Source organism: Cherax quadricarinatus, chromosome 11 (assembly GCF_038502225.1).
Source record: "Cherax quadricarinatus isolate ZL_2023a chromosome 11, ASM3850222v1, whole genome shotgun sequence".
NCBI lineage: Eukaryota > Metazoa > Arthropoda > Malacostraca > Decapoda > Parastacidae > Cherax > Cherax quadricarinatus.
Window position 1 is genome coordinate 4,016,281 of NC_091302.1, and position 14,099 is coordinate 4,030,379.

General features: G+C 41.4%; 1 protein-coding gene across 2 annotated transcripts in view; it reads left to right on the forward strand.

The window, feature by feature from the left end:
• The first annotated feature begins 1,190 nt into the window (after positions 1-1,190).
• LOC128687658 (heparan sulfate 2-O-sulfotransferase 1) overlaps positions 1,191-14,099 on the forward strand; it is a 103,330-nt gene continuing 90,421 nt past the window's right edge. The window contains exons 1-2 of one of the 2 annotated variants that reach the window (XM_053775237.2): positions 1,191-1,211; positions 5,149-5,211. The gene's annotated coding sequence lies outside the window, so the exon portion shown is untranslated. Of the gene's footprint in view, positions 1,212-5,148; positions 5,212-5,240; positions 5,333-14,099 lie in introns of those variants that run through there. The other variant, XM_070083937.1, reaches the window with a different exon arrangement.

Below are 14,099 nucleotides of genomic sequence, written 5' to 3' on the forward strand. Positions count from 1 at the left end.
TAAAACTATCTAACACTACTACAGCAAACCCCTTATTTTATGTGAATAATAAGGTGGGTAGTTGGTGATCAGTAATGTCTGTCTGTTGATTCTGACTCGGTTGGCTCAATGGATTTGTTTCATACATTTCCAAAGTTTGTTAAATCGAGGTTCATTAACTTGAAGGATTTCTGTACAACTTAATTGTAAGTTAGAAACTTTTTATTTGATAATAGTTTATGTTCAGAAGATTGGTATGATTTAATGTATGAAATATTTAAAGGTTGTATATTGCACTGTTTGCTGCTACTATTAGTCGCAGGAAATTCACCAATATCCGAATTAAAAAATAAAATTTAAGTTATAAATTACCTCATTGCTGGCTTGTAAATTTTGTAAATGTTATTTATACATGAATAACTTGCAAGAAGATAATATCTTGGAATCTCATTAATTTACAGCTGTAAATTTTGTTTCCAGAAATATTTTTTCAATAGGTCATTTTATATATACAGTGGTACCTCGAATTTCGGTCATAATTCATTCCAGAAGGTTGTTCGAGTGCCATTACCGAACGAATTTGTTCCCATAAGGAACAATGTAAATTAGATTAGTCTGTTTCAGACCCCCAAAAATACATTTACAAAAGCACTTACAAAAATACGCTTGTTTGAATTGTATTTTTGTAAGTGCTTACAAAAGCACTTAACAAAAATACAATTGTTTGAGTTGGGAGCTCTTCGAAATTCAAGGCACCACTGTGTGTGTGTATGTATGTATGTGTGTGTATATATATACATGTGTATATATATATATATATATATATATATACACATGTATATATATACACACACATACATACACACACACACACACACTTTTGGCTGTAGCGTTTTAAGGTACCAAAAAATTGTTTTTAATTATTGCACAGCAGTGCATAAATAAAATTGTTGAAGAGAAATTCATATATGTATGTTTGTTTTGAATTACATGTACATATTATTATTATTATTATTATTATTATTATTATTGAGATCTATTATGAAGTTATTGTAAAAGGTTTTATTTCTAATAACAGTAAACTCTATAATAAATAAGTAGTAAACCTAGTGAGGTCATACAGTGATATATTACATGAAGCACTAAACTCGTAAGGATCATTCACTTTAGGAAGGAGCGGGAGGTCAGTCCTGGGGTGCTTGTGGTGACAGCTGCCGGGTCTCTCATAGCAAGTAAGTTTATTCAGGTATACACAAATACAGTTAAACAGATTATCATACATAGCAGCATATGTGTAGAGAACCTGGGATAACCCAAAAAAGTCAGAGTGACTTATTTCCATTGGGGTCCATCAACCAGGCTGTTGGTGATGGTTAAAATATACAGCATCCCCTAGGATGCCACCCACACCAGTTGATTAACACCCAGTCAGTTATATAACCTCCTCTCCCCCAGGATGCCACCCACACCAGGGTTTGATCAACCAGATTGTTACTACCAGTCACGTGTAAACCAACATAGGAACCACAGCCCGGCTGGTCAGGTACTGACTTTAGGTGTCTGTCCAGCTCCCTCTTGAAGACAACCAGGGGAATTGAAGACAACCAGGGGTATTGAAGACAACCAGGGGTTTTGAAGACAACCAGGGGAATTGAAGACAACCAGGGGTATTGAAGACAACCAGGGGTTTTGAAGACAACCAGGGGAATTGAAGACAACCAGGGGTATTGAAGACAACCAGGGATTTTGAAGACAGCCAGGGGTTTTGAAGACAGCCCCCTCAAGGAAGGTTCCTTGATGTTGGTGAGGGGCTCTTGATTTAGGGAATTGGATCTGTGCTCCAGTTCCCCGAATTAAGCCTGAATGCCTTCCACATCCCCCCCCAGGCGCTGTATAATCCTCCGGGTTTAGCGCTTCCCCCTTGATTATAATAATAATAATTCGAAGACAGCCAGGGGTTTTGAAGACAACCAGTGGTTTTGAAGACAGCCAGGGGTTTTGAAGACAACCAGTGGTTTTGAAGACAGCCAGGGGTTTTGAAGACAACCAGTGGTTTTGAAGACAGCCAGGGGTTTTGAAGACAGCCAGGGGTTTTGAAGACAGCCAGGGGTTTTGAAGACAACCAGTGGTTTTGAAGACAGCCAGGGGTTTTGAAGACAACCAGTGGTTTTGAAGACAGCCAGGGGTATTGAAGACAGCCAGGGGTTTTGAAGACAGCCAGGGGTTTTGAAGACAACCAGTGGTTTTGAAGACAGCCAGGGGTTTTGAAGACAGCCAGGGGTTTTGAAGACAACCAGTGGTTTTGAAGACAGCCAGGGGTTTTGAAGACAGCCAGGGGTTTTGAAGACAACCAGTGGTTTTGAAGACAGCCAGGGGTTTTGAAGACAACCAGTGGTTTTGAAGACAGCCAGGGGTTTTGAAGACAACCAGTGGTTTTGAAGACAGCCAGGGGTTTTGAAGACAGCCAGGGGTTTTGAAGACAGCCAGGGGTTTTGAAGACAACCAGTGGTTTTGAAGACAGCCAGGGGTTTTGAAGACAACCAGTGGTTTTGAAGACAGCCAGGGGTATTGAAGACAGCCAGGGGTTTTGAAGACAGCCAGGGGTTTTGAAGACAACCAGTGGTTTTGAAGACAGCCAGGGGTTTTGAAGACAACCAGTGGTTTTGAAGACAGCCAGGGGTATTGAAGACAGCCAGGGGTTTTGAAGACAGCCAGGGGTTTTGAAGACAACCAGTGGTTTTGAAGACAGCCAGGGGTTTTGAAGACAACCAGTGGTTTTGAAGACAGCCAGGGGTTTTGAAGACAACCAGTGGTTTTGAAGACAGCCAGGGGTCTTGAAGACAACCAGGGGTATTAAAGACAACCAGGGGTTTTGAAGACAACCAGGAGTTTTGAAGACAACCAGTGGTTTTGAAGACAGCCAGAGGTCTTGAAGACAACCAGGGGTTTTGAAGACAACCAGGAGTTTTCAATTGAAGACAACCAGGGGTTTTGAAGACAATCAGGGGTTTTGAAGACAACCAGGGGTTTTGAAGACAACCAGGGGTTTTGAAGACAACCAGGAGTTTTGAAGACAGCCAGGGGTTTTGAAGACAACCAGGGGTTTTGAAGACAACCAGGGCTATTGAAGCCAGCCAGGGGTCTTGACAACCAGGGGTATTGAAGACAACCAGGGGTACTGAAGACAACCAGGGGTATTGAAGCCAGCCAGGGGTCTTGAAGACAGCCAGGGGCCTTGAAGACAGCCAAGGGTCTTGAAGACAGCCAGGGGTCTTGACAACCAGGGGTATTGAAGCCAGCCAGAGGGGTCTTGAAGACAGCCAGGGGTCTTGACAACCAGGGGTCTTGAAGCCAGCCAGGGGTTTTGAAGACAGCCAGGGGTCTATTGGTTATCCCTCTTATGTATGATGGGAAGCTGCTGAACAGTCTTGGGCCCCTGACACTTACTGGAGTTTACCTGGAGAGTGTTCCGGGGGTCAACGCCCCCGCGGCCCGGTCTGTGACCAGGCCTCCTGGTGGATCAGAGCCTGATCAACCAGGCTGTTACTGCTGGCTGCACGCAAACCAACGTACGAGCCACAGCCCGGCTGATCGGGAACCGACTTTAGGTGCTTGTCCAGTGCCAGCTTGAAGACTGCCAGGGGTCTGTTGGTAATCCCCCTTATGTATGCTGGGAGGCAGTTGAACAGTCTCGGGCCCCTGACACTCATTGTATGGTCTCTTAACGTGCTAGTGACACCTCTGCTTTTCATTGGGGGAATGGTGCATCGTCTGCCAAGTCTTTTGCTTTCGTAGTGAGTGATTTTCGTTTGCAAGTTCGGTACTAGTCCCTCTAGGATTTTCCAGGTGTATATAATCATGTATCTCTCCCTCCTGCGTTCCAGGGAATACAGGTTTAGGAACCTCAAGCGCTCCCAGTAATTGATGTGTTTTATCTCCGTTATGCGCGCCATGAAGGTTCTCTGTACATTTTCTAGGTCAGCAATTTCACCTGCCTTGAAAGGTGCTGTTAGTGTGCAGCAATATATCAGCCTAGATAGAACAAGTGACCTGAAGAGTGTCATCATGGGCTTGGCCTCCCTAGTTTTGAAGGTGGCCCGGTGGCCCGGTGGCCTGGTGGCTAAAGCTCCCGCTTCACACACGGAGGGCCCGGGTTCGATTCCCGGCGGGTGGAAACATTTCGACACGTTTCCTTACACCTATTGTCCTGTTCACCTAGCAGCAAATAGGTACCTGGGTGTTAGTCGACTGGTGTGGGTCGCATCCTGGGGGACAAGATTAAGGACCCCAATGGAAATAAGTTAGACAGTCCTCGATGACGCACTGACTTTCTTGGGTTATCCTGGGTGGCTAACCCTCCGGGGTTAAAAATCCGAACGAAATCTTATCTTATCTTATATTATCTTCTCATTATCCATCCTGTCATTTTTCTAGCAGATGTGATTGATACGATGTTATGGTCCTGTGTTGTCTCTTAGCGTACTCGTGGGGAATATTACATCTGCAGAATCTTTTGCTTTGGTAGGGAGTGAGTTTCGTGTGCAGATTTGGTACTAGTCCCAAGAGTTACAGTAGTAGCTATAATAATAAGTTAGCGTAGTAGTTATAACATCGTTAAGTTAGTTATAACAGTTATAAAATGTCAAGAAAGTAACTTAATGTTAATAATAATAATAATAATAATAATAATAATAATAATAATAATAATAATAATATCTTTATTTCTACAAGTACATGTACAAGTTATACAGACCATAGCCCCTTGTTATACTGAGCATTTCCCGCAAATTATGTAAATTTTGTCCCAGGATGCGACCCACACCAGTCCACTAATACCCAGGTACACATTTTGAACTGATGGGTGAACAGGGACAAGCTGTCTTACTTTCTTGGGTTATCCCAGGTTCACTACACATATGCTGCTATGTATGATAATCTATGTAACTATATTTGTGTATACCTGAACAAACTTACTAAGGTAGAATAGTAGTAATAGAAGGTCGAGAGTAACTTAAGTTACAGTAGTAGTTATAACAGTATGTAAAGTTAGTTATAATAGGTGAAGAGAGTAGCTTTAGGTTGGTGCCGTAGTTATAATAGGTGAAGAGAGTAACTTTAAGTTGGTGTAGTAGTTATAAGAGGTCAAGAGAGTAACTTCAGTTATTATAGTGAGGTGGTCGGCCATGTTAGCAGCGGCAGCAGCAGCAGCTCTCCGCTGACTCCTACCTCAAAGTAAGTGTTTTTCTTGTCTTAATTGCACTACACCTGACACCTGTGCCACTCTGCCACCCTTGTGCCACCACCCTGCCACCCACACCCCCAAGACACACCCGGGAAACACCTTAAAATGGATGTAAATGGCACCCTCCGCCACTTAGCATCACTAGCATATTTAAAACGGTTTCTCCTCACTTCTTTCCTAATGACAGGTTCATAGGTGATAATTAGGTGATCTAGGGACGTATTTTCTCCTCATATATACCTATGGTGGACCTGGTTATTTATTTTTAAGCTTTGAAATTGCATTAATTCAGTACCTACGTCTGTATATCCTGGGCATTATTAGGTACCTCAGGGACCTATTTTCTCGTATATACCTATGGTGAACTGATTATTTATTTTTAATCTTCGAAACTGCATTAATTCAGTACCTACGCCTGTATATCCTCGGTATTAATTAGGTATATCAAAGGTAAGGTACCTACCTGGAGTATACCTGGAGAAGGTTTCGGGGGTCAACACCCCCGCTGCTGTGAATGTAATAGACTCGGCAGATGCAACATTCCCCCAATGAAAAGCAGGGGCGCCACGAGTACACTGAGAGGCAATACAATAAGTGTGAGGGGCCCAAGATTGTTCAACTGCCTCCCAGCATACGTAAGGGGGATTGCCGATAGACCTTTGGCTGTCTTCAAGAAGGCACTGGACAGGCACCTAAAGTCAGTACCTGATCAGCCAGGCTGTGGCTCATACGTTGGTTTACATGTGGCCAGCAGTAACAGCCTGGTTGATCAGACCCTGATCACAACGAGCCCTGGTCTCAGACTGAGCTGCAGGGGAGTTGACCCCCCCAAAAAAAACCCTTTCCAGACATACTCCAGGTAAGTACCCCAACCTTACCTTTGATATACCGTTGAAGAGTTTCAAGAGTTTCACTACTCTCGGAGCCCGGCCATGGGCCAGGCTCATCTGGTGCTTGCCTGGTCAGCCAGGCTGTTACTGCTGGAGGTTTGCTGCCCCACATATCCATCACAGCCTGGTTGATCTGGCACCTGCTGAAGATACTTGTCCAGTTTCCTCTTGAATGCTTCTACACTTGTTCCAGCAGTGTTTCTGATATCTTCTGGAAAGATGTTGAATAGTCTGGGACCCCGGATGTTGATACAGTGTTCCCTTATTGTCCCCACCGCACCCCTGCTCCTCACTGGGTTTATTTTACACTTTCTCCCATATCTCTCACTCCGGTATATTGTTATGACAGTGTGCAGATTTGGGACCATGCCCTTGAGTACTTTCCAGGTATATACTATCATGTATCTTTCTTTCCTCTGCTTCAGTGAGTACATGTTCAAGACTTGAAGGCATTCCCAGTAATTTAGGTGCTTTACTGGTTTAATGTAAGCCATAAACGATCTCTGTATTTGTTCCAGCTCTGATATTTCTCCTGCTTTGAACGGGGCCTCTGTACTGAGCAATACATATTCTAAATAGTTATAAAGTTGGTAGAATTACCGACAATATGTAAAGTAAAAGGACACAAGTGCAACTAATGTGACATTTATTGTGGCAACGTTTCGCTCTCCAGGAGCTTTATCAAGCCATTACTAATGGCTTGATAAAGCCCCTGGAGAGTGAAACATTGCCACAATAAATGTCACATTAGTTGCACTTGTGTCCTTTTACTTAAATATTCTAAATAAGGGAGCACTAGCAGTTTGAAGTGTCACTGTTGGCATTATTTCCCTTGTTTTGAAAGTTCTCAATATCCATCCCATCATCTTCCTGGCTGTCCATGATCTTTGTTTTTTCATGGTCTTTAAAAGAAAGGTCAGCTGACATAATTATTCCCAGGTCTTTTACGTGTTCCTTTTGTTTTATTTGGTGACCCTCTTGAGTTTCGTATACGTACTGTAATGTTCCTTTAGTGTTCTTCATTCTTTCCATACCTGAGAAGCTGGAACTTATCACCAAAAACACTATGATCGCATTTGAATAATTATAAAATATTATAACCTTTATATTATAATAATAAGGTAAAAGGACCCCATTGGAAATAAGTCACTCTGTCTGACTTTTTTGGGTTATCCCAGGTTCTCTACACATATGCTGCTATGTATGATAATTCTGTGTAACTGTATTTGTGTATACCTGAATAAACTTACTTACTTACTTACCAGTGAACATCATGTTGTTCTCCACTGCCCACTGGAAAACCCTGCTTATGTCTTCCTGTAATTTTTCAGTGTCCTTTACCATAGTGACTTTAATGCTTATTTTAGTGTCATCTGTAAATGATGATACAAAAGTGCGACAGGTGTTTTTATCTATGCTATAAGGATGAGAAACAGCAGAGGTGCCAGGACAGTGCCTTGGGACACTGAGCTTTTTACCTCGCTGATGCTGGATCTTGCTCTTTTCACTACTACCTTTTGTGTTCTGTGTTAGGAACCCGAAAATCCAACTGCCTACCTTCCCCGTAATGCCCATGGCCATCATTTTGTGCACTATCACTCTATGATCGCATTTGTCAAATGCCTTTGCAAAATCTGTATAAATCACATCTGTGCTTTGGTTGTCTTCCAATGCCTCCGTAATTCTGTCATAACGATTCAGCAGCTGTGACAGGCATGATTGTCTTTCTCTAAAACCATGCTGGTTTGGGTTATGCTGGATGTGCTGGTCCATGAAATTTGTAATCTACCATGTCATCACTCTTTGAAGATTTTTATGATGTGAGAAGTTAGAGCTACTGATCTGTAATTTTTAGCTAGTGCTCTACTCCCTTATGCAAAGGAGTTAGGTCTGCACTCTTTAAGGCCTCCGGTATTTCACCTAGCTCTGAGCTCTTTATTTATTTATTTATTTAGTTTATAATTTGAACATACATACAGAGGTACAAAAAAATACAGGTAAGAGCAGCATGCCAAAGCCACTTGTATGCATAGCATTACAGGCAGGCTTAAAATTAACTGAAGATTAACTAAGCAATGATATAATCAGTGATAAAACATTATTGTAAACAGATAACAATAAAGCACAAATGAGTATTACAAAGACAGGTCATATGGTTGCTTGCATTGCTGTACATTCAGTCGAATGGAGTATTCTGTTAGGTAGTGTATTTAAAAAAATAATAAAGTTAGATTAGGTCCTAGGTTTACATTTGTGTGATATAATTGTGAGTAACATTTAGGATATACAATTTATAAGGTTCAGTTATTCAGTATTTATTTGGTTTTGAGTGAGTAAGTGATCTTTGAGAAGAGACTTGAATTTATAAACAGGTAGTGTTTCTTTTATATTTACAGGTAATGAATTCCAGATTTTAGGGCCTTTTATGTGCATTTTTGCATAGCATGAGATGGACACGAGGAACATCAAAGAATGATCTGTGCCTTGTGTTATGGTCATGTGTTCTGTTGAGGTTGGCAAGGAGATGTTTGAGGGGAGGGTTAATATCAGAGTTAAGTGTTCTATGTATGTAATAGGTGCAATAATAAGTGTGGATGTTTTGTATGGTGAGTAGGTTTAGAGTTTTGAATATTGGTGGAGTCTGCTGCCTGTAGTGGGAATTTGTTATCATTCTGACTGCAGCCTTTTGTTGGGTAATTAGTGGTCTGAGATGGTTAATTGTTGTTGAGCCCCATGCACAAATTCCATAGGTGAGATAGGGGTAAATAAGAGAGTGATATAGGGCCAGGAGGGCTGACTGTGGAAAATAGTACCGTATCTTCGATAGTATGCCTACGGTCTTGGAAATTTTCTTAGAAATTTGTTGTATATGTGTATGAAATTTGAGTCTATTATCAAGGTGCATTCCTAAGAATTTTCCCTCTGTTAGCTTTGTGATAGGTGATCCGTTTATCATTATGTTAAGAGGGACATCTGTAGCTCTGTTACCAAACTGAATGAAGTTGGTTTTGTCAATGTTTAGTGTAAGTTTGTTAGTCCTCATCCAGGTAGATATTTTCTGTAATTCGGTATTTACAGTATTGGCTAGCGTGACTGGGCTCAGGTGAGAGAAGACGTATGTAGTGTCATCTGCAAATGGTGTGGGTTTGAGTAATTGCGAAGCATTTGGTAGGTCATTTATGTGTAGGAGAAAGAGAAGAGGGCCAAGGACACTTCCCTGTGGGACACCAACTGTAATTGGTTGTGCGGAAGAGTTTGCCCCATTTGCGTACACATATTGGCTTCTGTTGCTGAGGTATGAATTGAGGTAGTTGAGGGAGTGCCCTCTTATACCACAGTGTGACAATTTTATGTGGAGCAAGTCATGGTCAACTGTATCAAAAGCTTTACGTAAGTCAATGAAGATCCCCAGTGGGACTTTTTTTCTCTATTGCAGTGTATATATGTTCTAGCATGTGTATAATAGCATCATTAGTATTTTTATTAGGCCTGAATCCAAATTGGCAGGGGTTGAGTATGTTTTAGGAGATGAGGTAGGAGTAGATTCGTTTATGAGTTAATTTTTCGAAGATTTTTGAGAGAGGGTGTAAGTTGGATATTGGCCTATAGTTGTTCAACTCTGTTTGGTCTCCTCCTGAGGGCTCATGCTAGTGGTGCTTGGCACTTCTTTATAAATTGGGCATTCCATGAATCTGGTCCAAATGCTGAGTGAGTGGGCATGTCATCCATTTCTTTTTCGAAATTTATGGGATTTGTATTAATGTCAGTTAGTTGGCCTGTGCAGCCTTCTGCTGGAGTGAAAAATGTTTCTACATTTTCTACATTGCTGTCATTTAGGATTTCAATCATTTCCTGTTCATTGTCAGTATATGAATCTCCTCTCAATAATGGTCTAATTCTACAGGTAGTTCTTAGCTTGGATATTGCATAGGAATAGAAATATTTTGAGTTTCTTGCAATATCCTGTATGGCCCTTTGTTCCCTTTGTACTCCTTCTGTTAGGTATGACATCCTAAGTTTTTGCTCTAATTCAGTGATCTCTTGGCTAAGACTATCTTTCCTCTGCTGCAGAATATTTGTTTTTTTAAGCAATTCAGTAACCCGTTTTCTTCTGTACCATCTCCTACACTCTCTCTCTATATCTGATATTTTGGGTTTCCTCAATGGTAAATGCTTCATATATAATAATAATAATATTTTTTTTTTTTTCAACAAGTCAGCCGTCTCCCACCGAGGCAGGGTGACCCAAAAACGAAAGAAAATCCCCAAAAAGAAAATACTTTCATCATCATTCAACACTTTCACCACACTCACACATTATCACTGCTTTTGGAGAGGTGCTCAGAATACAACAGCTTAGAAGCATATATGTATAAAGATACACAACATATCCCTCCAAACTGCCAATATCCCAAACCCCTCCTTTAAAGTGCAGGCATTGTACTTCCCATTTCCAGGACTCAAGTCCGACTGTATGAACATAACCGGTTTCCCTGAATCCCTTCACTAAATATTACCCTGCTCACACTCCAACAGATCGTCAGGTCCCAAGTATCATTCGCCTCCATTCACTCCTATCTAACACGCTCATGCACGCTTGCTGGAAGTCCAAGCCCCTAGCTCACAAAACCTCCTTTACCCCCTCTTTCCAACCCTTTCGAGGACGACCCCTACCCCTCCTTCCTTCCCCTCTAGATTTATATTCTTTCCATGTCATTCTACTTTGATCCATTCTCTCTAAATGACCAAACCACCTCAACAACCCCTCTTCTGCCCTCTGACTAATGCTTTTATTAACTCCACACCTTCTCCTAATTTCCACACTCCGAATTTTCTGCATAATATTTACACCACACATTGCCCTTAGACAGGACATCTCCACTGCCTCCAACCATCTCCTTGCTGCTGCATTTACCACCCAAGCTTCACATCCATATAAGAGTGTTGGTACTACTATACTTTCATACATTCCCTTCTTTGCCTCCATAGATAACGTTTTTTGACTCCACATATACCTCAACGCACCACTCACCTTTTTTCCCTCATCAATTCTATGATTAACCTTATCCTTCATAAATCCATCCGCCGACACATCAGCTCCCAAGTACAGTATCTGAAAACATTCACTTCTTCCATACTCCTCCTCCCCAATTTGATATCCAATTTTTCTTAATCTAAATCATTTGATACCCTCATCACCTTACTCTTTTCTATGTTCACTTTCAACTTTCTACCTTTACACACATTCTCAAACTCATCCACTAGCCTTTGCAATTTTTCTTTAGAATCTCCCATAAGCACAGTATCATCAGCAAAAAAGTAAGTGTCAATTCCCATTTTGAATTTGATTCCCCATAATTTAATCCCACCCCTCTCCCAAACACCCTAGCATTTACTTCTTTTACAACCCCATCTATAAATATATTAAACAACCATGGTGACATTACACATCCCTGTCTAAGACCTACTTTTACCGGGAAGTATTCTCCCTCTCTTCTACACACCCTAACCTGAGCCTCACTATCCTCATAAAAGCTCTTTACAGCATTTAGTAACTTACCACCTATTCCATATACTTGCAACATCTGCCACATTGCTCCTCTATCCACTCTATCATATGCCTTTTCTAAATCCATAAATGCAATAAAAACTTCCCTACCTTTATCTAAATACTGTTCACATATATGCTTCAATGTAAACACTTGATCTACACATCCCCTACCCACTCTGAAGCCTCCCTGCTCATCTGCAATCCTACATTCTGTCTTACCTCTAATTCTTTCAATTATAACCCTACCGTATACTTTTCCTGGTATACTCAGTAAACTTATTCCTCTGTAATTTTTACGATCTCTTTTGTCCCCTTTCCCTTTATATAAAGGGACTATACATGCTCTCTGCCAATCCCTAGGTACCTTCCCCTCTTTCATACATTTATTAAACAAAAGTACCAACCACTCCAACACTATATCCCCCCCTGCTTTTAACATTTCTGTCATGATCCCATCAGTTCCAGCTGCTTTACCCCCTTTCATTCTACATAATGCCTCACGTATCTCCACCACATTCTGCTCTTCTTCACTCCTAAAAGATGGTATACCTCCCTGGCCAGTGCATGAAATTACAGCCTCCCTTTTTTCCTCAACATTTAAAAGTTCCTCAAAATATTCTCGCCATCTACCTAATACCTCCCTCTCCCCATCTACTAACTCCCCTACTCTGTTTTTAACTGACAAATCCATACTTTCCCTAGGCTTTCTTAACTTGTTTAACTCACTCCAAAATTTTTTCTTATTTTCATTAAAATTTCTTGACAGTGCCTCTCCCACTCTTTCATCTGCTCTCCTTTTGCACTCTCTTCACCTTTCTTTTACTCTCCATATACTCTGCTCTTCTTATAACACTTCTGCTTTGTAAAAACCTCTCGTAAGCTACCTTTTTCTCTTTTATCACACCCTTTACTTCATCATTCCACCAATCACTCCTCTTTCCTCCTGCCCCCACCATCCTATAACCACAAACTTCTTCCCCACATTCTAAATACTGCATTTTTAAAACTATTCCAACCCTCTTCAACCCCCCCACTACTCATCTTTGCACTAGCCCACCTTTATGCCAATAGTCGCTTATATCTCGCCCGAACTTCCTCCTCCCTTAGTTTATACACTTTCACCTCCCTCTTACTTGTTGTTGCCACCTTCTTCTTTTCCCATCTACCTCTTACTCTATATTATCTTTATTTACTACAAGTACATGTACATGGTATACAGGCCTAGCTGACATCAATGACATACTACTGTATAGAAAGCCCCTTGTTATGCTGAGCATTTCGGGCACATTAGGTCAGTGTCCAAGGATGCGACCCACACCAGTCAACTAACACCCAGGTACCCATTTTACTGATAGGGAACATAGACAACAGGTGGAAAGAAACACGCCCAGTGTTTCTACTTTGGCTGGGAATCAAACCCAGGCCCTCGCCGTGTGAAGCGAGAGCGTTAGCCACCAGGCCACCAGAGACCCTATACCCATATACCTTGTATGCTTCTATATTCATCATCTCTACGCACTGGTGGGGGATTTAGGGTGCTCATGTCTGATTCCCAAGATATGTCTGATAGCTCTTGGTTTATTTTTTTCCCAGTCAATTCTGTGGTTGTTAAAATTAAACTTACTGAACATCCCATCTCTAGCATTATTGATGCAGTTCCCTAACCCAGAGTTAATACTCATTTGAACTTCTATGATGTTGTGATTAGAATACAGTGGACCCCCGCTTTTACGATCACCTCCCAATGCGACCAGTTATGTAAGTGTATTTATGTAAGTGCTTATGTACGTGTATGTTTGGGGGTCTGAAATGGACTAATCTAATTCACAATATTCCTTATGGGAACAAATTCATTCAGTACTGGCACCTGAACATACTTCTGGAATGAAATAATATCGTAAACCGGAGGTCCACTGTATATTGTTTTTGTAACTGTTGTGTCTCTGATTAGTTCCTCGTTGTTTGTGAATATCAAATCCAGGGTATTTTAATTTCTAGTGGGATCAGTTATCTGTTGGTTCAATGAGTACAGTGGACCCTTAACCAGCGATGGCATCGATTAACGATAAATCTGACTAGCGATACATTTAAACGCAAAAATTTTGCCTCAACTAGCGCTTAAAAACCCGACCAGCGCTATTCGTTCCGTACCATACGCGTCCACTTTGGCCTGAGTGCGCCTCACTTGTCCCTTGGGTGTCAGTGTTTACAAGCCAGCCAGCCACTGCGGTCACTTCCAAACATACAACAACTGGAACATTTCATATTATCACAGCCTTTGTAGTGATTGCACCTGCAAAATAAGTCACCATGGGCCCCAAGAAAGCTTCTAGTGCCAACCCTACAGCAAAAAGGGTGAGAATTACTATGGAGATGAAGAAAGAGATCATTGCTAAGTATGAAAGTGGAGTGCGTGTCTCTGAGCTGGTCAGGTTGT